This window comes from Drepanopeziza brunnea, assembly GCF_022702325.1.
Source record: "Drepanopeziza brunnea f. sp. 'multigermtubi' strain 214-2 chromosome Unknown ctg7, whole genome shotgun sequence".
Classification (NCBI taxonomy): domain Eukaryota; kingdom Fungi; phylum Ascomycota; class Leotiomycetes; order Helotiales; family Drepanopezizaceae; genus Drepanopeziza; species Drepanopeziza brunnea.
This window is the reverse complement of record NW_027094070.1, coordinates 1419119-1431077: the sequence shown is the minus strand read 5'-3', so window position 1 is coordinate 1431077 and position 11959 is coordinate 1419119.

The following is an 11959-nucleotide window of genomic DNA, read 5'->3' as shown; positions in this document are numbered from 1 at the left end:
ATCTTTAAGCGTTAAACGATTGCTTTTATTTAAGCTAATTATTAAGCAATATTAATACGCTTTATTAACGGCTTTATCTTTGCTATTAACCTTGCAGCGGAACTATTAAAGCTTATTAACGATTTTCTTATCCTTTTCGAATACTTCGATTACGCATACGTGTTTTTTAAAGCCGCTAGTAACGTATTAATACTATATAAGCCTTACGATTATAAAATCGAGCTTTTCGAAAAGAAAGAGAAAGCGCTTCGATACTTACTATTATATAAGATATTAATCTTTAAGCTAAAGCTTATTAAAGCTTACTTTATCGATAATCTTAATAAAGGTTTTATCGAACTTTTAATAGCGCTATTTACAGCTTTAATTCTTTTTGCTAAGAAGCAAGACGGTTCTTTTCGCTTTTATATTAACTTCCGCGCGTTAAATAACCTTACTCGTAAAGATCGATACTCTTTTTTTTTGATCGATAAGACTTTCGCACGTCTTTTAAAAGCTAAAATCTTTACGAAACTCGATATTCGATAAGCTTTTTATAAAATACGAATAGACTTAGCTTCGAAAAAGCTTATAATATTTAAAACACGCTATAATGCTTATAAGTGCAAAGTTCTTTTATTCGAACTAATTAATAGACCCGCTATTTATTAACGTTATATAAATAACCTCTTTTTCGACTTTTTAAATATCTTTTACACGGCATATTTAAACGATATCTTAATCTATTCTTCCGACCTTTTAAAGCACGCTAGCTACGTCCGCTAAGTTTTTTAACGACTCGACGACGCTAGCTTTTAAGCTAATATTAAAAAGTGCGAATTTAATACTATTAAAGTAAAATACTTAAGCTTTATCATTTTTATTAAAAGCTTAAAAGTAGATCCGAATAAAACATCGATAATAAAGCATTAAGCGCTTTTTATAACCGTTAAAAGCGTTTAAAGCTTTTTTAAATTTTGCAACTTTTATCGCCGATTTATTCGAAATTACGGCGTGATCGTAAAGCTTTTAATACACTTAACTAAAGCTAACGTTCTTTTTTCATTTAATTCTTAATATTAAAAAAACTTCGACTTTTTAAAGCTCGCTTTAATTATTGCGCTAATCTTATAGCATTATAACCAAAACTTCTTTTATATACTAAAGACTAACGCTTTCGATAGCGTAATCGCTTTAATCCTTTCTTAAAAGTATAATTCCGACTAGCTATTAATCGCTTACTATTTTAAAACCATAGCTTCCGCTAAGCTTAATTACGTCGTTTACGATAAAAAGATGCTAGCTATTATACGGTCTTTTAATAACTTCTGCGCTAAACTCGCTAGCTTTCTTTATTAAGTTCAAGTAATCATCGATTATAAAGCTTTAAAGTATTTTATAACTTCTAAGACTTTCAACGCTTATTAAGCACGCTAAGCAAAGCTCCTTTCCGATTACAACTTTATTATTACGTATAAACTAAATAAAGACAACCTTTTAGCTAACGCGCTAATACGTCGCATCGAAAAGCTCTTTTCTTAAAATAGCTTTAAGCGTACTTAACGCTTATAAACGCTGCTCCGCTTCGATTACGTTGATTTACGATTTTTAACCGAAGAGCTACGTTAACTTACGCTTTCGAAAACCGCCGTTATTATCGAAAAAATCGCGAAGCTTTTATTAATATTCCGAGTTATTAACCAAGTCTTAAAAGCTAATCGAACCGCTTTTAGTTTTATAACACTTCGAATTCAAGCTTTTAAAGCTAAATCTTTATTCGTAAACTACGATTTACGAATTAAACTTATTATAAAAAGCGACTTACTGCTTTATAACGGCCGCTTATTAATTTTCGACGTTTAAAACTTACGCTTATTACTCGTTTAAAAAGTCTACGACCAAGTATTTATAATATACTTTAGCTTTCGCAAAACTTATAAGCTCTTTACAGCATAATACTATTAGCATAATATAATTAGATTCGTTAATTAATATTACCGCAATTGCTACGCTTGCAAACGAGCTTTAATGCTTCGCGATAAAAAACTTAATTTGCTTTAATCTCTTTCGATCTTTTCGCGCTTTTAAAAGCACGTTATTATAAATTTTTATAGCTTTAATAAAAATAAATACGGCTACGACAACGTCTTTATAATAATCGACCGCTTTTTTAAGCAAGCAATCTCGATCCTTTATTATAAGTCTATCGACGTTAAAAGCTTCGCTAAGCTCTATATCTATTACATTTATAAGTATTTTAAAGCTCTTTTAACGCTGACTTTTAATAAAAGATTTTAATACTAGTTCGAATTTTAAAAAGAATTTAATAAAATCTTCGGCACTAAACTGATCTTTAATACCGCCGTATACTTTAAAACTAACGGTTAAACCGAAATCTATAACTAATACTTGCAAAAGCGCTTCCGTCTTTTCATAAGCTATTATTAAGACGATTAAAGTAAATTCTTTTTTATAATAGACTTCGCTTAATTAACGCTCTTTTACGACTCTTTCGGCGGTCTTTCTTTTTTTAAAGTAATTTACGGCTACGCTTTTCGAACCACTTAAAATTAAAGCTTAAAACGACTTAACGATTAAACTTTTTTTCGTAAACTTAATTAAAACGAAGCTCGCGCTTACGCTAACCGCTACTTCGAAGCTTAAAACCTCGTTAAAAAGCACTTTTAACGCGCTTAAGACCGCATAGCTAAACAAGCTAATAAATCAAAGCGCTTAATTGATTTCGACGTTAATAATAAAGTTTAATTAAATATACGCTCGTTCCTTACTTTTTAACCGTTAAAAAAGCTCGATAACCTTACGAATAGACCGTTCGAGATTACCGATAACGTTTACAATAGCTTTAAACTTAAGCTTTTCGAATCGATAAAAGTTCACTTAATCTTTTACTTCGAACGATTATAAAAAGCTTTTAATAACTTTATTTTTAAGCAAATTATTTTTAAACTTGATTAATATTACTAGCGAACTTAAGTACGAAATAAAGAATATTTTAATCGTACGCTAAACTAAAAAGCACTTTAAATACCGCGCTTTTTAACTCGGCCGCGATATTAACTTTATTTAATACTTCGCTTCCGACTTTATATACGCTCTTTTCAAAGTACGTGACTTTTACTTAAAATACAAAAAGCTTTTTAACCTTTTCGCGAAGCTCTTCGAATAGATTAAAGCTTATTCGAACGGTATTAATAACTACGATTACTTAAGCAATAATAAAGCAATAAATAAACGCTCGAAAACGAGCTTTTTTCAAACGGAAAGATAATATAACGATACGTTAAGTCCTTTAGACGCACTTTATATGCGCTAAGCTACTTCTTTCTTTTTTTCTTTCGTATTTTTCGTATTCTTTTATTTTTTACTTTTGACTTATAAACTATAGTTCACGAATTTTTAGCGCTTTTACTTTCGTATATATAAACCTTAATTATTTTCGACCTTTATACTCGATAATTATTAATTCTAAATCATTACTTTAAGATTCTTTTAAGCTCTTATATAAACCTCCGCGCTCTCGTAAGTTCCTTCAAGTAATCGCTTAAGGTCGTCACAAAGGAATTAGCAAGATTAATAGCTCAAAGCATTTTTTAAGTGATCTCGAGCACTAATCTACGTATTAAAAGCGCTAAAATCTTCGGATCTAAGTTTGTTAACGAGATCAAAAGCAAAAGAATACTTACGCTATACGAAAAGTCTCGTATAATAATCTAAGCTTTTTAAAATAAAAGCAAAACGAAAGTACTTACTATAAAGGAGAAGAGCTCCGACATATACCTAACGTCAAATCAAGAGATATATATGAATATAGCTATAATAGAATCGTAGGTGAATAAAAAAAGAAAAGGAAGACGATCGAAGGACACTCGAATGTATGCTATAAATACGTATATTATATTATATAATAATATAATAATGGTTTAAAGAAAAACCAACTACTCGTTTATATAAAAGCTTGCACGTGACTTAACCACGTGCTTAGCAAAGCTAAAGCATGCAGCGCACTTACGTAACAAAAGTACTTAGCATTAATATTATATATATAAACAAAATAAATATAAAGCCTTAATTTTATTATATACGTCTTTTCTTCGAATCAAACTCGCTTTCGAATCACTTTTTATTAAAATAATAAAGTTAAGTTTGCAAGACGAGCATATAGCCGAATTGCACGGTCGCAATATAGTTTTAAAATACTATTTAATAATGCATCGCCGAATCGATGTTAATACGAAGCGTATATAATATAATAAAAAAAATAAAAATAGCAACGAAAATGCAAAATAATCTTTCGATTTCAACTCTTTTTTATATCTTTTATAACTCACTTATTTAATTATAAGAATAATATTAATTCGAGCGTTAATATTATCGTTAAGATAAGCGTGCGCCGGTTTAAGCGGTCAAGTAATAACGCATTGCCGAATCGGTAATAACGTAAAGCTTAAAGCGATAACGTAATAAAGAAAATAAAAGCGGTAATATATATTCGAAATCTTGTTATAAATAATCAATCTTTTTCTTATATTAACTTTATACTTTTTTATTTTTCTTTTAATATTACTACTTAATAACCTTATTTTTTACTATTATATTTTCGATTTGCTTTCGATGCGTAAGCTACGCAAGCAAAACTATCGATAATACCGCGAATCGGTGTATTTTTTCTTTCGATAACTTTATTAAATGCAAGCGTTGCCGTACTATTAAATCAACTTATATTTTCGTAAGTTATTTTACTTTTCGTTTTATATTCGTTTTAACTTCGATTCGATAGCTTTTCGTAAAAGTCGTTAATATCGATATAATCTTAATAAATGCGATAACGGCTATAAATAATAAAATTAAAACGGCCGACGACGTTTTTCGTAAAAGCATAATTGCAAATAACCTTTTTATAAAGATTCGCCGTGCTTTTACTTTTCGTATTAATAATGCTTTTTTTTCTTTTCGAGCTCGTATCGCCGCTGCTTCTTTTGCCGCCGCTAATGCTAAAAGTCTTTTAATTAACTTAAGTCTCGTTTCGGCGTTACGCTTATTTACCGCCGCTGCTACCGCCGATCTAGCTTCGCTAAATTTGCTGCGTTAGATCTTAGTTATAATAAATCGAAATAATACTTTATTAAATAACTTTTTTAATCGCGTAAGTATATATTGCGAACTTTTTATAATTCCTTTCCGATTTAATTACGATAAATTATCGAAAAATCTTCGTTTTTTTTATCTTTATTTTTAAAATCGCTAATACTTTTTATTGCGAAAAGGCTCCGCCGAAATGCTCGCTAAGCTTTTAATCGCGGCAATACCGATAATTCTTTTTCGCGAGGTTTTAGCCGTAACAATACCCGTAGTTTTACGAAAGGTTCGAATCGTAATAATATCGGTAAGACTTCGAGAAGTAAGAGCAATGCTTAAAGTGCTACGAAAGGCTTTCGCATTATTCTACTTAGCTTTAAGTTGTAAAATCGAAAAGGTTTTTATCGCGTATCGGCAGCTTATTAAGTAATTAATATAATAGATTTTTCGTATGCTTTTTTTAATTAACCTTCGAGTAAAGTCCGCTTTGTATATATAACATGCTCGTATATAATAGATCGAAAGCATATAAGTATAATAACGTAAAGCTTTTTAATATAAAAAAGGAAATAAAAAAAGTATAAGAAAAAGGAAAATAAAGAAAACTAAACTTAAATAAAAAAGAAAAAATTAAAAATTAAATTCAAACTCGTTTTTCTTTTACGTATAATCATGCCTTTATAACTTAATCACTTTTTATTGCTTTTTCATTATTATTTATAAAGACTTTTGCGTATTAGCTCCGTTGCTTTTCCGTAAGGCCAAGTAATCGAATAACAAATTTATTTAAGCGCTTAATTTAAAAGCCGGACTCGGCTACTTTATTTAATAAAAACTATTTTAAAAATCTTTTTATATAAAGCTTAAAGCGAAATGATAACGCTTCGAAAGTGTATCGCACGTAAAACTTTTTTAATTGATTGCTAGCAAATATTCCGTTTAGCAAAGCCTCGTTTTCTTTTAGCTTTTTTAATTTATAATATCTTTTTATATTTACCGACGAAATTTAATAAAAGCTAAGCTATCGAAAATCTAGCTTTTTAACGTTAAATATATTTACTTTACGTATCGAGTCGTGCTTAAAAACTAAATTATTTACTTTTAAAAGTTTAATTCGAAGGTTTTTTTTATTATTAAAAGCATCTTTTCCTTTTTAACGGTAATAAGTTTTTTTAAATATAGCTTCCGTAGCATTTTCGTTTCGTATCCGAAACTAGCGTATTTTTAATTCGATAAGCTTAATACGATTAATTATTAGTTTTTAAAATAACGTAGCTTAAGACTAGATTCGAGTCTTAATTAAAAGCATTGCTTTTTTATTATATATTATATAAAAAAAAGTGAATTCGATAAAAGTATGTATTAAAATACGGTCGGCGAATAAAACGGCTAGCAATTGCGCAATTTAATCGATGCTTTTAAGCTTACTTAATACGTCTTTAATTAATCCGTAATCGCGTTTTACTATTCCGTTCGCTTAAAAGTAATATATTAAGATTACGATTCGATTGATTTTTTAATTATTAAATAAGTCGATTACTTTTTTTTTAAATTCCGAACTTTCGTCGATTATTAATTAAAAGAAAATCTTATAACGGCAGATAATATTTTTTTAAATAAACTTAGCTATTAAAAGCGAGTCTCGAGTTCGAATCGCTTTCGCTTCGACTTATTTATTTATATTATCTTTAGCAATAATTAAATAACTTTTGCTATTGCGTGTAAATAAATAAATAATATTAATAGCTTAATGTTTTATTAAGCTATTAAATCGAGTAAAGTGCAATAGCTTTTCGAGCTTATTAGCTGCTCGATGCTAATATTCTTTATAAGTCTTAACGAATCGTTTAACGTTCGTATAGCATTTATTTTAAAAGTAACGTTAAAAAATACGATAGTAAATTGATTTACGGCTTTTATAATTACTTTTATTATAATAAGCCGTAATAATATCCGTTTTAATCGAAAGTTTATCGATTATTAATCGAAAAAAAAGACCTTTCGTCGAGAGTTTTTAAAGCTTCTTATCGTTCACTTTATACTTAATAGCTTTCTTTTTAAATTTACGGCATTCCGCTTTATTTAAGTCTTTAAGTTTTCGCAAAATCGTCAAAAAAGTAGCTATTTAAATTGATTTTAAAAAGTATTCGATTAAATTTAAAAGACTTTCGTAATCGTATTCGTCGTTAAACTCGTTTAAGTTTGCAATTTCCGCTTCTTTTAAGCGTTAAAATATATTTTTAAAAATAAATTAACGAATATTTATTAAAAGGTCCGTCGAAAGCTTTTCGAAGCCGTTTTAAGCTTTAATAAGTCTTAAATCAACTAGCAAGCTATTATCGAACTTATTTTTATCTTTTTTGCTTAAATTATCGAAGTGCTATAACCGTTTTAATAATATATCGGCAACGATATAATCTTTATCGAAAACATATCGGACTTTAAAGTCGAAAAGATTAATTTAAATTAATTAACGTATAATTAAAGCCGAAAGTATATCGATAGCTTTTCGTCGAAGCTAAGTAACGAGCATTTTAATATTAATTTCGAAAATAAAATGCATTTTAATAATTTATAACTTAAGTTTTTTAAAAACTTTAAATATTTCGCGGCACTTTCGTTTAATAGCGTCGTAATTCCGTTTTGCTTTTATTTAAATCTTAAACTCGTATTAAGCCGATTGCATTTTATTAAAAATAGTTTCGCGTTAATCGATATATTCTTTTTATTTTTTTAAGCTAGCGTCCGTTTTTATTACTATTTCTTTATTTTAGTTTTCGTAATCGATTTTAATTAAAACCGAAGCCGTCGTTAAAGCGTCTTATAGCATTCGCATAGCTTTCGAATGCGCTTTAATCTATTGCTAATTTATATCTTTTTTTATAAAGTTATAAAAAAGGTTAACAATGTATGCGAATCTTTTAATTTAAATATAAAAGTAAAAGCAAAAGCTTAAAAATCTTTTAATTTTAATAACGTTTTTAAAGGTTTTTTAATTATTAATCTTAATAACTTTATTCGTAGCGAATTCTCGACCTTTCGAATTGCATACGAATCTTATTATATTTATTTTATCTCGACAAAATTATAATTTTTTTTCGATTATAATATTAGCGCGCTTAATCCGTTTTAAAGTCTTATCGATATTTTAAATATATTCGAGCACGAATTAGCGTATATTCGAAAGTGCTTTTTCGTCGAAATAATTCGTTTATAATCTTTTTACTTTAATATCGTCGATAAATAGCATAAAAACTTTAAGTTGCAAAGAACTTAAAATAAGATTAATTATTCGAACGAATTAAGCTATCGAATTTATAACACTTTGCGAAAAGGTAATGCATTTAAAAAGACTTAGCGGTATAAAAAAAGCGGTAAAGTCTTTATTTAATTAATAAAGTGTTTATTAATTATAGCTCGAATAAAGATCGATTAAGCTAGCTATCTAACAATTAAAAAACTTTTTAACAAATTCATTTATAATTAAAAGTAGATTAGCGTCTTTTCGTATAATTGCATTAAATAAAATTGCTAAATTAATAAGTCGGTATTAGCTCGGCTGCTTTTTAATTATTAAAAATTATTAATTCCGATACGGTCTTTCGCAATACTTTAAAATTCTTTTATTAAGCTTATTTTAAAGCATTTTAATAATAATAAGCTATAAAGCTTTCGAACACGAGTAGTTAAAAGCTTGCTAAGCCGTATATAAAATAATTTTAAGCTTAATCGATAATAATACGTCGTCGTAAAATTTATTACACTTTTATTAAGCGAATGCAATTGATTTTTTTTTGCTTAGTATTATCTTTTTAAACAAATCCTTTTTTTTAAGCCGTAAAGTATTATCGATATTTAAATTCGTTATGCGTTCGAATGTGATTCGAAAGCTTTTCGATATATCGATAATACGCGGAAAAAGATATTGCTTATATTTTTTTATTTGCTTTTATAGCGTATCTTTAACTTTCGATAGCTTATATTAATCAACTTTGCTATTTAATATTGCTTTTACGCCGTTTGCTTCGTTAATTAGCTTGATCTTTTTATTTTTAATTTTATATATGCCGAATACTTTAGCCGAATTCGAAAAGATTTTTTTTTAAATTCGATAAAATATCGAATTTTAATAATCGATATAATCGTAATAGCGCGTTATAAAGTTATCGATGCTAACGGCATTTATTTAGCAAGTTATTAAAAGATCGCATAAATCGCATCTCGTAAAAGCAAAAACATCGATAAACTGCTTTTAAATAATAAAGTCGTCTTTCTTTTAATATTGCAACGTTTCGCTTTTAAAATTAAGCGAAAAGTAAAAAGCTTTTAATATACCGACTTTAGCGCTTTTAACGAAGCCGATTATTAGTTTTCCGAGTCGCTGCCGCTATTATTCGAAGACTTATCGTAATAAATAAAACTTATACTTTGCTTTTTTAAACGATCGACGGCTTCGTCGTATTAATTCGTTTTATCGCTTACTTTAGCTTAAGTAATTTAGCTCGTAAACGAATTAATAACTATCGCAATAATAAAGCTATTTTTATAATTCGAAAAGTATTAAAGACCGATTTTTACTTTATATATAAAAAAATAATCAAATATAAATCGAAACCTTAACGAATTTATAATATAAAATCAAGTACGAATCGTAGCACTCTCGATATTAATAAACATATTATTAGCGTATCTGATAAAGCGCGATAATAAATCAATAATTATTCGAAAACTTATTTTTTAATCGTAAGCTATAAAAACTTCGAATTTAATCGCAGCGTCGTAAATAATAACGCTAACCTCCGCATTTGTATTAAATATAGCTCGCGCATTAATAATAAAAGATTATCCGAATATATTAACGATAACTTTAAGAGTTAGCGAATAATAATAAAAGTATTTAAAAAATAGCTAGCTAAACGTCGAAGCAAAGCCGATTTCCGCTAAAAAAGGTTTCGAATCGCTTTCGATTGCGGTTCGCAAAGTACGTCGATCTTTACGAATAAATTAATCGAAAAAAAAATATTAAAATTAAAAAACATTATAAAATACAATTATAAAAAGAATCGGAATAAAGCTAATAATAAGAATAAAGTAAAACCGCTTTTAAATCGAAAGAAATTCAAATGCGAAAAGCGTATTGCGTCGGCGATGCTTAGCTTAATTGCTATAAATATTCTTTTGCAATTAAAGCTTAATTATTTAAGAGAATTCGAATAAGCGTTTAAGCTAAAACCGTTAAGCAATAGCATCTTTATATAAGATCCGTCTTAATCGAGCAAAAACTTATATAAAGTCCGCTTTATTAATAATTTAATCGTAAGTCGAAATAGCAAAAAAAAAAGAAAAAAATAAATTCTTGCGATAAAGCGCTTTATCGATAAAACGACTTATTACTTTGCAAAATAGATCGCTATTAAATAAAAAGATATTACTTTCTTTTTAAATAAGCCGCTAAAGCTTTAAAACAGATTTATCTTTTATCGGATCATCCGTCGCTTTCGATATAAGCTTGCTATTTATAATTAAGCAATTTTCCGAAGTTTTCGCAACGCTAACCGTAGCTTAAAAGCAATTAATAGCGCTTTCGCTAATAAAAGTTTGCTAAATCATTTTATCAATTATACTTTCGAAAAAAGATCGTTTAAAAGTAAAAAAAGCAACGAAGAACGTAATAATCTTATTAAGAGTTAAGTTTTTAAGCAAATCGCGCTTTTTTAAAAGCTTAATACGAATCGCTTCGTAATTTATTCTTAAAAAAAAAATCACTTTGCTAAGCTTTTCGTATGATTTAGCAATCTTAAAAAGCTTAGCTTTAAGTTTAAGTATAGCTTTAAAAGCTTTTAGCAATATAATAAGCAGATTTCGTAAGTTCTCCGGTCGTAAAGCGTTTCGATTAAAAATCGCGGTATAAGCGAGCTCGAGTTTATTTATTTTTATTAGCTTAGCGAAAGTAATCTTAAGCTAATTATAAGTAGATTAAACCTTTGCTTTTATCGAAAGAGCGTTCTTTAATAAATATAGCGTAACTCGAAAGGTTGCGTTACGCGCTCGAGTCTTTATCGATGCAATAATAGCTTCCGTATTAAACACGCGAGCATATGAATCCGCTGATATAATGCATCGCTAACGAATTATATTCGAAATATTAAAGTCGTTAATACGAAAAGCTTTCGTATTACCGCCGTTAATTGCTCGAATAAACGCTTTAACGCATTCCCGTGCAGCTTCTTTAATAGATTCTCGTTATGCTTTTAAAGCTTTATAACGACGCTTAAGATTAAGATTATTTATCGTTTTATAAACCTTTTTTAAAACTTACTCGTACTTAAAAGTATTATTTTAAAATTAAAATAAAATCGATAGTATTTCTTTTCGATATAATCTTATATATATTAAGTCCGCTTTATTAAAGTAAAAGGCTAGCTTATATTAAAGCATAAATAAGTGGCATTGATTTTAATATTTATAAAGCTTTTATTAATAGCTAAGTAAATTAAAAGTTTATTAACATTAATAAAAAATGCAATTAAAATCGTTTAAAAACCGTTTTTCTTTCGATATAACGTAGCTTCGGTTCGAATAAATATCGGCCGTATTAATCTCGTAGACCCGATGCAATGCGATCTCTTAAGTCTCTTTATATTAAGCAGCTTTTAATAAGTTTATATAAGTCTTTTTCAATACGAAAGCGAAGCTATCGATAAGTTTTAAATAAATACTAACTTTCGCTAACTGTTTTATAAAAGCTTCGATCTTTAAGTTAAGATCGATAAACGAAGTAATCGAACTCGTAATAATAATGTTTACGCGATAAAAAGAAAAAGGATAAGTACTATCGAAATAAATATTATAAAAAAGCGAAACGTATAAGTTTCGCTTGCTT